The sequence below is a fragment of the Podarcis gaigeae genome, assembly GCF_964106915.1.
Source record: "Podarcis gaigeae genome assembly, chromosome: 3".
Classification (NCBI taxonomy): domain Eukaryota; kingdom Metazoa; phylum Chordata; class Lepidosauria; order Squamata; family Lacertidae; genus Podarcis; species Podarcis gaigeae.
In genome coordinates, this window is record NC_139680.1 from 41,111,435 (window position 1) to 41,126,394 (window position 14,960).

A 14,960-nucleotide genomic window follows, 5' to 3' on the forward strand; every position below is an offset into this window, starting at 1 on the left:
GGGCTGCCTCACTAGGTACCCCATTCTCAACTTTGAGCTCAACAGAAGATTACCGAGCCCCATAAAAATTCTGTAGATGTAAGATGTATAAAAATTGTTCACTGACTTTCTCATTCCATATAAGTGTTAAATACTTGGCAAAAGCAGGTATGATTTTTGCAGTGTGGATATTAATTTTTTTCTTTATTTTTTTAAATATCACAAGACCAGCCCTTTCCTTAAAAGCAGCCTTAACAAAGAAGAAGGTTCCAAAGGGGTGACTACTGCTAAATGCTGATTTTGTGGGTACTTTATCTGTACTTAAGTACCTTATCTGTACTTAAAAACAGCCAAAGAACAAGACAAATAAAATTACAAGATAATAAAATAGTAATCATAATAATCATTCAAAGCCTAAAAAAAAGTGTGACATAAAATATATTCTATAGTGAAATACAAGGTTCATATTTGTACCAAACATACCAAATCTTCATGAATGTTGCCAAATAAACTCCTATTTAATGGGAACATGCCAACCATGAGATGGTTTGCTCATATAAACCAAATGGAACTCTAAGCAGAAGCAAAGTCAGAGGGTTCTGCAGCAGCCCTGGAGGCACATATTTTATGAGTTAGTTTTTCGGAAACAACAATGAACATGACATTTTTAAACCATAGATCCACAAAATAACAAGATGCATCCTTCCACCCTTGAGAGATCACTAGATGAGTGGCAACCAACTGATATAGAATTGAACGTTGAGAAGTAAGGTCAGCACTGGCATGAACAAAAAATGGATAAAAGACATATCTTACCATCCAGAGTAGCCTATTTGCCAACAATTATATCAATCTTCATTACAACTGGCTCCCAGAACATATGTACATATGCCAACATGTTCTTTGTACCTTGCAACCCTGCTGGCATAAGGGGAAACCAGATCTCACAATATGAGATAAAAGTGATGCAAAACCGGCAATGTGCATGAAACTATTTAGGTTTAAGTTATATGGATACTATCCTGGCATTAAATAAGAAGCAACTGGCAAACGAAGGCTCTTAAAGGTGTTACATATTTTAAGGGGATGTCTTTTAGTTCTTGACCAGTATTAAGTCTGTGGTACATAATGGACATTCCTTATTTCAGGATGCTAAAACCCTATGTAACCTAATAGATATTCCTTATTTAAGAATGTAATCACTAGCTGAAATTCCCTGTTTTTAACATTTTAAACTTCATAGATACTCTTGTTTTTAACATTTTGCCCTCGCAGTCCTATTTTTAACAATGTGATAACAGTTACAAAAATCAGTAAAGTATTGCTGTCTTAGATCTCATCTGAACAAAGCTGTGCAGAGATAAAGCTGTTGGAAATATAGGTTTTGACTAAAAAATGTTTTATTTATTGCAGTAGAGAGGAGGTAATATTTTGCAAGTAACAGCCCTTCAGAGATATCTAAAGTAAGCACTTACAGATTCAAAGGAAGATAAATAATTGCAATGGGAACAAATCAGTTCCATAAGCGCAGTTTCAATACCCTGAACCATGTAGATTAAATTTAAACAGTTGACTTGGGCAATTGTACCTGCAAGTTGTACAGCAGTGTTACCACAATATGTATTTGTTGAGGTATATATGTAGAGATAATACTATCTGTCATTAGACAATACAGTGGTACCTCGGTCTAAGAACAGTCCTGTTAACAAACACTTCGGGGAATGACCTCCGCAAAACTGGAAGTAGGTGTTCCGGCTAGCAAACTTTGCCCCGGAAGACGAACGGAATCCGAACGGAGGAGGCCCCATTAGGGAAAACGCGCCTACATTTAAGAACAGTTTCGGCTTAAGAACGGACCTCTGGAACTAATTATGTTTGTAAATGGAGGTACCACTGTAGTAGCTAAAAAAGAGGAAATCCGAAGAAAGGAACAGAATATACAAATAGCTACATGATTGACAATTCAAGGGGCCATCTCTCTCTCTCACGCGCGCATGCTCTCTCTCTCTCTCTCTCTCTCTCACACACACACACACACTCCTGGACAAAGTTCCGTTGGCACTTTAAAGTTAGCCAGTGTAGTCACGTGATTAAAGAGTTACAGCAGAACTACAGAAATTCTCAAGGTTTTCATGATACTTTTTCATTGGGAGCCTTTATGGGGGTGGGAATCACTTGTCAACCAAACACAAAATACTGGGAACATACAAGAAGAAAAAAATAGTGTAGGAGCAATCGTTTGGACAGCAGGGTATGTGGCTACAGATCTGAGTCAGAATCACCATACAGTGTGTGTTTTTAGATATCTTGCAGTATTTAAATTATAAACAGATGTCTGTGGAAAGATGTCTGGCCTTCTCTTTCTCCCATGCAATGTATTAATCACTTTGCTCTAAAATAAACGACAAAGATAACATCTTGCTGAGTCCTTTGTATTCAGCCAATTACGTTGCCGTCCCCCCCCCCCCACTTCTGTATTATTCTGGGGTCAGTTCTAACCAGGAATAAAAACAAAAGAAAATTTCAATGAACTCCTTTTTGCACCTATTTCACTTCCTCATGTTTGAGGAGAAGATGCAAGTTATAATCAAAGCAGCCTCCGAGACATCTTGGTTCAGCTTCTGTGCTACTTGTCAGGTAGGAAGGGAGCAGTTGTTAGAACAAACTGAAACATTAAAGACCACAACATACCAGACATGCTTACTGTTCCAAAATCTTCCACTCTCTAGGGAATAAAAAAACTTCACACTGAGATTGTGTATATAAATCTTCAGTGACATCTAAAGCCTTCATCTAAAGGCTCAGGGATCATACTGAGTTAAGCGGAAAAATACAGCCATGTTGTCATTCTATCATTATATTCAGTACCTAACTCTGAATTCATTATTGTTCCTATTCATGATTTGCAACAGATCAGAATACAAAAAGACAGAAAATGGACCCGTGATTATTATTTTATATGAAGTTTTATTCTTTGGAAGAAAGCGACTCAAAATGTACCTATACAAGTGAGAGGAGATCTGCAGGGCCTCGCTATTTCAAATCTAATTCATTTAAAAAATGGATTGAGTTTAGATGTACTCCAAAGACATCCACTAGGCTATTTTTCCACTGGATCACTTCTAAGCAGAACATAGCGCAGGAGAGGGTCTGCCTATTACTATCAATAACAAGAGCAAACACATTTTTCATTGTCCCAACTATATGTGTACATATACAGATAAGACACAAAATACATGCACAACATTATTCAATCAGCAAATAGCGAAAAATCTCTGACACCATAGAAGTTCTATATATACTGCACCACTCCCAATATATCACAGTTCTACTAACTCCTTAAGAAGGGATTGAACAGCTAAATGTAAGCACATATTTTCCTCATGAACACTACAGCATTACAACATCCCCCCACATAAAAGTGGCAGTATTTAACAACTTAAAAGGCATGCTTTTCTCAGGATGAATCTTCCACTCAAACAAAAAACCTGAACAAAAGCCCACAACCTTCAAATGTTTTTAAACAGTTTTTGTTTTTTGTTGCAGATTAAGCTATGGCAGCACCCATTTAAAATTAAAGCTAGTCATTGCAGTTTTCTTTGGAGCACAGGCTATGTTCAGTTTCATCATGCCATGTGTTCTGTGAAATACAGTTATTTGACACAGCCTCTGTTGCTTTACTTAAATCATCTGCCAACAAGTCTCAACTGAACAAACATATCAACTGAGAGAGTAACCTTTTCAACTATTTTAGCCAAATGCTTATTAACCCCATGGTGCCAGTGATTAGTGCCTTTCCGAGCACCCACAGCTCTTATTAGCACATGAAATGGAAAATCTTTGCATTTTGCACTAAGCAAGGCTAATTCAATGCAATCAATTTAGAATTCACCCTGAAGACAGTTGAATTCTTGGTTACTCACTATTGCTTATGACGTGAAATGTGGCTAATCAGTAACACCAATTAGATGTCTGCATTGACTCAACAAGTATCTTTTTATTATTATTATTAGATTTATATACTGCCCTTCATCATAAGATCTCAGGGCAGTTCACAGAATAAAATACAGGCTAAAAACACGTAAGTAAAACAAAACAGCAAAACAATAATGCTCCCCCCACCCATCCACAGACACATTTAAAAGGCTGTAGAAAAGGCCTGGTTGAAGAAGAATGTTTTCTCCTGGTGCCTAAAAATATATAATGAAGGCACCAGCTGAACCTTGCTCGAAATAGAATTCCACAAATGGGGAACAAGTTGACTCTTATCACAGATGAACAGCCTGTCCTGGATGTGCAAACTGCCAAATCATCCACATTGTACAGTAACCATTATCTTCTAACCATTAAACTGGTGGACTGTGGAACCATTTACTTTCTGCCTCTGTTCCCTACTTACAGAGCAACAGCCTTTGCACAAAGGAAAAGCTGCTGAAACACACCATGCACCATAGCCTCCAGTAGAAAAAAAATATAAGGGAAGAACTTGTCAGTACAGATGACCAAGCTACCATATGGTTAATGTGGGTAAGTTTTTGTTTGTTTATTTAATACATTCGGCATGTAGAGTTGTCATATGCCCTCTTTTTCATGGGTAGAGTCATCACAGTGATCCATAGTTACAAGTAGAATGTGTTTTGCTTTTCAAAATACGGTAACCTGAAGTAATTTGAATGATTGTGCCTGGTTTGTCTTATTTTGTGGTTGCTGTAGTTCACCCCTAGTTAATGATTTGTTTTATTGCTATGTAGTGAAGACTTATTTCAAAGCAATTTTTTCAGTATAAATATACATACACATATATACACACACACAAAGAGAGAGAGAGAGGATGTTCACATGTAACACTAGGTCAAACCATGGCTTACCATGAATGTGTGCATATTCAGGGTGCTAAAGAGAAGATTGTGACAGCTTTTCTCTTTCTCCACTCACGGGTGTCCACGGGGGACAATCTGAAACCTATTGATTTCAATGTACACAAACAGATGCACATCCAGCTAGTCAACAAGAGGCTTAGAGTAATCTCTGAGACTACTTCTATTGAGAGTGCCTGCACTTTCCTGGAGGAAAGCCTTTCTGGGCCAGTGGGCAGCTCAGAATTATGCTGCTTATTCTGATCTAATTATTATGCTTCTGCAAATGTTACATGATTTCGAAACTCTAAAAATACACTGATAATATAAACAAAAGAGTTGTAGTGCCTTTTTGTGATCAGGTGAGCAGCTTGCGGGTACTGCTGAACCCAACCCTTTCTGAGGGCCAAGGGGGAGGCCAATAACAGAAACCAAAAGTAATCCAGCAGAACAGAAACCAGAAGGGCCAACAAGGTTCTCAGGGAATATGTAACAAAAAACATTTTCTTGGGAAACAGAAACTTAGTGCTACTTTTTCGATTGGTTGAAGGTTGCCACATTTTCATCCACGGAAAAGACCTAGCGCACCTATACCACTTGGCAAGTAAGGCATCTGTACTGAGATCAAGTTTTGTAAAATAGGAGGTAGACACTGGAACACAAACTGCCTCCACTGTTCCCCACTCCTCTCACTTATAAGGCTCACCACATTCCAGCATTACACCTGTACCCTTTATAGCCACATAACACATTACCCAATGAAACAGCAGGTAGATTCACATCATACATGACTTTCTCCCTAACACATCTGGGGACTGTAGTATTCCCCTCACAGAGCTACAATTTCCACCTCCTTTACAAAACTACAGTACCCAGGATTCTATGGGGATAGTCATGTGCTTTGAATGTGTTTTAAATGTATGCTTTTAACCCTTGTTGTTTAGTCGTTTAGTCGTGTCCGACTCTTCGTGACCCCATGGACCAGAGCACACCAGGCACTTCTGTCTTCGCTTTTAACCCTAATCCTTGGTAAAGATGGGAACCTGGGTTCATGTCAGTGTGGATAGTTAAGTTAAGGTCAGTTAAGGTCAACACAGTTAAGGTACAGTTAAGGTCAACACATTTAACATATGCTGTAACATGGTGAAAATGAGAAGAAGCATGTTCTTGAACTGGGTACCAATCAGAAAACCAGGTATCTGGAATCCAGCCTTGCTTGTGCACCAGTCAGAGGTAGATGTAGGTAGGAACGGTTGCTCGTCTCCTCTTAATATTTCCAACCTCACTGGAGTTAGCTAAGTTAAACTTATTACAAAGACTTGACATGGAATGAAACAAATTAAATAAAGCTGCTTCCCTCATTGGTCATTTCCTGAGCCTATAATGTAAACAGCAATCATGTTTCAAACTTAATTGACTAAGGTTAAGTGAAAGCCACCATTTGTCCCTTCCAAGTATCACCTCGCAAATGAAAGGGCAAGTTATAGGTTATGTATAAAGTCACTATTGCAGAATTTAAGTTGAAAGTAAAGTTGATTTAGGACACACACTGGCTGATTTATATGTTTCTCTTTTACATTTGACATTGGTGAACGCTCATGGAAAAAAATTAATTTGAAAGCCAAAATAAAGTTCACCCTTGGAAATCACAACATGATTTTGGGAAAAGCTGTTTCTCATACCTACAAGGTTCATTAGAAACTTTATATATATGATTAAATATGCTTGCTGTTCTGTGTTGTTGTCATTAAGAAAATACAGCTAATCAGTCTTAAGATAAACTGGTTACCATGAAAAAAGAAAACTATTCAGTGCACAATAGTATTCAGTAAACGGTATTCAGTGTGCAATAAGGCTTTGATCTTGAATTGGGCTTTCAGATTATGCTGATTTATTATAATACTGGAGCCAAATTAAAGGAAAATATTTAACTTCATGAAGTAAAATGTTATTTGTTTGTTATTTGTCTCTTTTGGCAAAGCCCTGAATTTGTAGCCTATCACTTCTGTAGAATGTCAAAGTTAGAATATTACCAAAGCCCATATTTTTTCTGGCATTTGGATTATTTGATTACAAGTGTTCAAGTATTTAAGCAGCACACTTTCCACTGGAATGATCTTGGAAAGCCCAAATAAAGATCAATCCTATGCAGAACTGGTAGGGAACTGAGAAGGGAAGGAACAATGGCAGGCATGCTTGAGCCACTGCACAACTTATTTGGTCCTTCCTGCTTTCCGATCAGATGGTTCCCTAGAAGCAGACCAAGTCTAGGTAGTATTATTCTAGTAGTTGAAGTACTACTCTACATAGGCACAACAGGTCCCTGTGTCAGTGCAGTGATTGGTCTAAATGGAATCTTGGATCTTGGAAGACCCACAATTCTGACTCTGTATTATGTTAAGATGAATTGCCTTTTGCTTTCTGAGCTTCAAGTTCCATGTGAAAGATTTGACCAACTTGCATCACTTGGTGAAAATAGATTGGCAAGGTAAAAAAGTCCTTAGTAGCTTAATGGAATGACATAGTTACCCTGCTAGAACAGAACATTAATTAAAATATGAAATGGGCATTCCAATACAAGATATCTCAACTAGTTTCTCATGAGATCTGTATACTAAACAAAAATGAGCATGTGAAGGAACCTATGCATTTGTGTTCTGGTACAAAGGTCCGGATTCAATGTTCCCTGACTACCAGTTTGAGGTTGAGAACAATAGCTGCACAATATGAAATTCAGCACAACACTTGCACTGGCAGAAATTTACTGTGCAACAGGAAGCATCCAAATTACAGCAATGTGTTGCGCAACCACAAGAACCATGCAGGGGTCCTGCCCTTTTGTTGCATAAGCCATTCCACTAGTGCAACTTGTACACTACTAAGGGGCTTCAACTTTGTGAGGTGTTGAATTCCTCCCAAAATATTGTAAAGTTCAACTTACCACTGACTCCAGGCTAATGCCTACTGTCCCCTGCGTCTAGTAAGCCAGGAAGTCAGTTTAGGATTTTTGACATAATGTCGGGATGTTAGCTAATTGCAAAATGCAAGCAGCTGGATCATATTTTTAAATCTGATTTGGAAAATATAGCAAACCAGCTGCACTTGGTAAATTTAGTCTGCAAATACTGTCCTTTAAAAATATTTTCCATCCATAATTTACAGCTTCTGTGGTCTCTTGGCAAGCTCTTTTTTAAAAAAAAGTCCAATGCTGAGTAGTCAGTTTGGCTTCAGCCCAGAAGATGCTAACCCTTTTACCAGTATGATGACTGTAGTATTGCTCGGTAAAATAAGTTGGGAACTTTCGAACACTGTAGTGAAAAAGTAGCCTTGAGTCTTTTTATACAGCAAAAATAGCAATGTCAGCAAGTCCTGTGTCTCCTTCCTGATCTCACCCTGATAATTATTCTGCAGTGCTATCAAGGCCTGTCTGACCCTATAAAATTACTTAATATAGGAGAAAGCAGCACATTTTTCTTGATTCATGTATCATTTTCTTTTTGTCATCCATATAAACAGTCTTACAGAAAATATTAATACAAGGAGAAAAGAAACAGTGAACATGATAATGAATTAAATAGAATACACTAAAGCATGGGTAGGCAAACTAAGGCTCGGGGGCCGGATCCGGCCCAATCGCCTTCTAAATCTGGCCCATGGACGGTCTGGGAATCAGTGTGCTTTTACATGAGTAGAATGTGTCCTTTTATTTAAAATGCATCTCTGAGTTATTTGTGGGGCATAGGAATTCATTCAGTTTTCCAGCCCCACACAAGGTCTGATGGACAGTGGACCAGACCCCTGCTGAAAAAGTTTGCTGACCCCTGGACTAAAGCAACAACAAACATTTAGTGTACTAGTAATATAAGGAATGCAACCTAAAAATGACTATAGCACCACCACCAGTAGGAGAACAAATTTCTTGTGCTTTAACTTCAAAAGACCGCCACAAAATATGCCATCACTAATTTCATAGAATAGGAACACACTTTCTCATGTATTCTGTCATTCCATTAACCCTTAATTGCTCAATAAATATATTCCCATGCTATCTCCTTTCTCTAGCATGTTTACGAGTTTAACTAAGTAGACCATATTTGTATTTTAAAACGATTGTATGCTGCACTGGAGAAACTAGCTAGTATTAAAAGATGGAATATAATAAAAAAAAATAACAATAAAAGGGAACACAAAATACTGCCATGAAAAGGCTACTGAAAGCAGCAAATGTCAAAGGACAAGACCAGCGCCATAAACATTGATTTTCACTATACAACTAAGAAAAAGGTGGATTTTCTATACAGCTGGAAGTACAAGAGAAGACAAAAGTAATAATTGGCAGGGCATGAGTTTAATGCATGCTTTTATTTCAGGACTCTTACAACCATGTACATATGGTGAAATTTGGTGTTAGTGCTGAGGTCAGGGGTTGCCAACACAATGCCTGCAGGCACACCTGCACCTGCAGAGGCCTTCCCTAACACTTGCAAGCTTTCCTTCTCCTGCTGAAATTTGGCTTGAAAGACGCATTGTTTTGTAGCCAATAGAATAGGTTGCATATGTGCTAGATTGCATTGTTTATTTGGTGCCCATGACCCTTTCTGCAGTTCGCAAATGTGCCCATGGATCTAAAAAGGCTGGTGACCCCTGGCCTAGGTTCTTCTCAAAGTATGAACTGGGATGCTGTGGGAGGGGAGTTGCAAGTGTTGGGTCACAAGGTGTAATTTATTGTTGGTGGAAGATGGGCAGTGGGCAGGGATCCTTGTAAATTTTCCACATCAGGACTTAAAGAGAAGTTGTTGAGAGTGAAAGCAGCCCAAAAAAACAACTGAATTTGTCGGTATCTCTTTCTTTTTTCAAATTGTAGCTTTCATACAAATTGAATTGTATAATTTTTTTTAAGCCTTTAAAATAATGGAATTACAACTTTATTTTTCAGAATATAAGTAATAAAGAATGAGCTTTGGCAGTTTTCTTATGCAAGTTATTATAACTGACTTAGACAAAAAAAAAAGGAATGTTATGATCACAGACACAGCAATTATAATGTAAAGAAGCAGTTTAAATTGTATAGGACTCTTCAATTCGTTTATAAAAAGAATATTTTGTTTTTTCCAGATGGATTTGCTTTGTGAAGTATTTCCATATGTCCTCTGTCCTCTACTCTTAATTTCTTAACTTGCTTTCTTATTAAAATCTCTATAGATCAAACCCTATATATATTTACTCGTTTTGCCAGTTGCTACTCAAAGTATGATAAAACTGGCAATAGGGAAAGGCTACTAACTTGCTGATCAGTTACCTTTACTAACTTTGAAGTTATCCATCAGTGATAAAACAAGTACAGGCAGTTAAGTGAGATTTCTGTTGTTATTACCAAAATATACCAACTTAAAAAGGTAAAGGTAGGACCTTAGGTCCAGTCGTGGTCAACTCTGGGGTTGCGGCTTTCATCTCGTTTTATTGGCCGAGGGAGCTGGCGTACAGCTTCCGGGTCATGTGGCCAGCATGACTAAGCCGCTTCTGGCGAACCAGAGCAGCGCACGGAAACGCCGTTTACCTTCCCGCCAGAGCAGTACTTTGAGGTGCTTTCGAACTGCTAGGTTGGCAGGAGCAGGGACCGAGCAACGGGAGCTCACCCCGTTGCGGGGATTCGAACTGCCAACCTTCTGATTGGCAAGTCCTAGGCTCTGTGGTTTAACCCACAGTAAGTTCCTTTAAAAAACTTAATGCAATACTTTGCTTTCGTGTAGGGGATGATACACTATACTGTGTAGGAGACAAAGCCATAATTTCCCTCTGGTAAGATCAGTCAAATAATAGGCACCAATATTGTTCTAACTGCTGAATGGAACTATTGGTATTATGAAGGAAGAAACATAGGACCTCTGCATCAGTGTCACGGAGCCCAAATTTGCATCCCCTGCCCCCAGTCTGAACAAACCTTTCTTTAACCCAAATTTGCTTTTAATAAAAATATAACTGAACCACTTCACCTTTCAGTTCTCATGTTCAATCACAATAATTCCACATAGACAAAGCATTAAGCAGCCACTAGTGAAAATGCTGAGAAAAGACAACATTAAAAAAAAATGAAGCAAGAATTATACCGCCCGTCTTAAAATGGCAAGCTCCTGGGAGCAGTATATGGGATTGAGTGCTCCTGTGTTTGCTGTGTACTTTGAATTCTCTCTTAATTTACTAGTCTACCTGCAGCATTGTGTAGCATTAAACCTCCACCATGGTCAGTGCTAACTAGGTTCCATATTAACCAGAGTTTGCAAACCCACCTCAAATTCTGATTTCAAGTTCTGACGGTTAACATATCAAAAACTAGGTCCATACTTAATTTCTTAACAGTACTGTGCTATGTGGGCACCAGTCATACGCAATTCTAGTATTTGGTGGATTCCTATGTATGTTTACTCCAAGTAAGTTCAATGGAACTACTGAGTTCAATGGAATTTACTCCCTAGTAAGCATGTTCAGGACTAGCGCCTTAAAAATTTAGTGCTCTTTCAATTTAAACAACTTCATATTAAGGAACCAGGAAGCTTTATTTATGAAACACAATTGCTAAAGACAGTATGTGGGCTTTTTATAGACTTAACTTAGAGCTGGCTTCAGAGTGGATGTCAAATGAAGTGTCAGTTACCCAAGTATATATAGTGTAGCAGGCATGATGATGACTACAGTTCATTTTCCAGTGTTTCCAATCTAATCTACTTTACAGTTGTGCATAAATCACAGTGATTATAAATGCAGAAGCTGGGAACGATGTGTGGATTTTCTAAAAAGTGTCATGAATATTACAGATGCCAAGCACAGCTAGGGAATAAATCAGTCAAATAATTAATTAACTCTTGCAGTTCAGAAATCAAGCTATCCTTTCCTCAGCCAAGTAATTATCTGACCTATTCGAAGAATAACTCTGCATCACTGCGAAGGCTGCCTGGTAACTTAATTTAAACCAATCTTTTATTCCATCTTCCCAAGAACCTGTAATAATTTTCTTCATCCTCCTGCCCCCAATTCCCTCTTCTTCACCCAGGGCAGGCAGAACATCAGTCAAAACCCACAAGCAGATCTCTGAGTGATTTGCAATATATCACCAAAGGGCTTCTCACTTGCTTAACCACAGCAACAAGAAAAAGAGCTTTGTTTCTCCCTAAATTAAGCCACCGGAATAAAGAAAACAGGGGACAAACTATAATTTGTATGTGAAACTGAACACTCAGTTTCTGGGCTGAATATGTACACAGGTCATCCTAACCATGTATGGTGCCAAGGTTGCAAGCTTGATCCTGGGACAGCTGCATATTCTTGCATTGCAGGGGATTTGACTAGATGATCCTCAATGTCCCTTCCAACTGTACAATTCAATGATGCAAATAATCTATTACACATATCATACCTCCATCCCGCTGACCTCATTGCTCATCCACTTGCCCCCTCCCTCCCCCCTCCTACCTTTGTCCACTAGCCTCCTCGTCCTCTGCAGTCTCTGTTGCCTCAGGAGACGCTGCACCAACTGGCACAGCCTAGGGGATGACACAGACTCCTCCTTTGGCACCACAAAGGAGGAAGAGTGGCAAGGTCAACCCAAGTTTTTTCCTGTTTTTGTTCCCACACTCTGGTGTGAGCCCATGGATTCTTGCCATAGCACAGAACCAATAAATGCCTGTCTTTTGGTCCCGTGCTCTGGCACACATCCCAGATTCGGATCAGAAGCCTGGGAGGCTTCTGTCAATCTGCGATGTCTCACTTAAAACAGGACACTTGGAGGGTATAATATACACCTCTGAGCCACTCTTTTGGCACCTGGTTCCATAACATTAACCTTGGGGTTCTAGTTTTAAAAAATTGAAACATAAACTTGAAGACTGCCCACCCCTGTTCCATACAACTATTCAATGCACATGAACCCCCATTACTGTGTCATCTGCAATTAGTACTCTCTAAGTGTAAATGCACCCGTTGTTTAGACACGTCAATGGCTACTTATCTGCTTGCACTTAAAAAAAAAAAAAACTCTAGCTGGAAAGCACACTAGGCAGCTAAACTTGTCAAAGACAAAATATTGCACAACTGCTTGGCTTGTTCTTCCCATAATGCACAGCTTGGGGATGTTCTGTGTATATATATTTTGCTGTGCTAGACATTTTCTAAATTGCTATGTACAGTATGTTCCTTGTCATTCATTTATGATAAATGTCTTGCTTGGTTGCTAAAGGATGCATAAAGACTAACACAGCAAATAATTTTGAGAGAAGCAAGGAGCACAAATGAAAAACCTAGTCCTGAGAGTCAGTAATAATAATGTGACATATTACAGCTGCTGCAATGAAAAACAAATGTCATACATTTTTGTCACAGGAAGCACTACTTGTGTTGAATCATCAGCCGAAACTGATATAGTGTAATAATGGAAGAGGATGACATCTTCTTCCCCCTGGAGGGGGGGGCGGTATTCATGCCACCACTGACAATACTAGGTAATGCCTAGCACCATCTGAGATTGGCCAGTATAAAGCTGAAGAAGGAAGCCACAGGGACAACAGCCATGCATGAAAAATCACAGTGGTGAGGGAAGGGAGACAGACAGAAAAACCCAGATATCCCAACACAGAGAGACATACAGCAGAGGATGGAAGGAGACACGAGTGGGGGGAACGGGACACTAACAGATCATTAGAAAGGGTTTAGATAAAGGGATTTTAATGAGAGAAGGGGGGGGGGAGACAATCAAACACAGCCATAGGCAGGGTGGATCTGAAGGGCATGATAATTTCTTCTTCTGGACTACCATGAGAAAGGCTATCAAGTCCCACAGAAGGCATCATCCTCACAACAGAATGTCCTCCAACCTAATCTGGCAAAATTGTTGTCATGAGGTGATTTTATCACACCAATTTCACACAGCAAATACTTTGCTGAAAAAGGAAAAACACAGTCCTGTGGGATTGACTGTGTAATCTGTGTAGTTACAGCCTGAATCAAAAGTCAACTTCATCAGGATAAGATGAAATGGACAGAGGTATATTTACAACTCCTAGTACATATGAAACCAAACTTATTTAGAACTGCTTTAGAACCTTGAATGTCTACTGTTTAATAATTCCATCCCATTCATGAAGTCTCACCATATTCATGATGGCTAGGTTTGCAAGTAGGCAAGAGAATTGGCTCTTCCAACATGGTGATTATAATCAAAGGAGTAACTTGCAGGATAATTTCCTCGGATAAAAATCAGTCCATGGGGCTTGTGGTAATCATGAATACAGAATGGCCCCAAGATCTGATTAAACAGAGAACTCTAGAATTTAATAGTATTTAAATATTGCTTTTGAAAGTGCTGTGCGGCCCAACCACTCCTTCACAATTTCCAGTAAGAGTCACGTTTAGCTGACTTTTTGCCAATACATTCCCTTGCTGAAGTAAAAGACTGTGCCAAATGAATAAATTAATGGCAAGTCCTGTAATAATTCTAATGAAATGTTAAACAAAGCCACCATTCCAAAATCTGTGCCTTTTCTATTTAAACTATGTGCCTATAGAATAGTCTTGTCCTTAACCAAAAAGAAGAAAAGAATCCAAAGTTGAGATTCAAACAGCAGTTTGAGAGCACAGTGGAGAAAGATGCAAAGTTTCAGAAATTGAGTTATCTTTGAGGAAGAATGCTGCAAAGTAAGGGTGAATAACCTGTTGATCTAATGAGAATCAAATATTCAAACACTCCCCTGCAGTGGAACCTTCCTTCCTTACTTATTTATTGCAACCTTCTAACAAGAAAAGAATATGACCCAACTCTCCTAGAGATCTGCACTTTTGATAATTCTAAATCTTGTGACATTAAGGATCCGCTGTGGGTTAAAGCCTCAGCGCCTAGGGCTTGCCGATCGAAAGGTCGGTGGTTCGAATCCCCGCTGCGGGGTGCGCTCCCGTTGCTCGGTCCCAGCGCCTGCCAACCTAGCAGTTCGAAAGCACCCCTGGGTGCAAGTAGATAAATAGGGACCGCTTACTGGCGGGAAGGTAAACGGCGTTTCCGTGTGCAGCTCTGGCTCGCCAGAGCAGCGATGTCACGCTGGCCACGTGACCCGGAAGTGTCTTCGGACAGCGCTGGCCCCT

At 39.3% G+C, this 14,960-nt stretch overlaps 2 protein-coding genes across 11 annotated transcripts in view; one reads left to right on the top strand and one right to left on the bottom strand.

Moving 5' to 3' along the window:
- ME1 (malic enzyme 1) overlaps window positions 1–14,960 on the bottom strand; it is a 118,257-nt gene that overhangs the window by 39,299 nt on the left and 63,998 nt on the right. The gene's annotated exons all lie outside the window — the stretch shown is intronic.
- Window positions 1–14,960, top strand: part of PRSS35 (serine protease 35) — a 152,954-nt gene that overhangs the window by 34,408 nt on the left and 103,586 nt on the right. For 6 of the 8 annotated variants that reach the window (XR_014561933.1, XR_014561934.1, XM_083730599.1 and 3 more), the window contains exon 2: window positions 4,381–4,506. The gene's annotated coding sequence lies outside the window, so the exon portion shown is untranslated. Of the gene's footprint in view, window positions 1–1,392; window positions 1,443–4,380; window positions 4,507–14,960 lie in introns of all 8 variants that reach the window. The other 2 variants (XM_083730602.1, XM_083730603.1) reach the window with 2 other exon arrangements.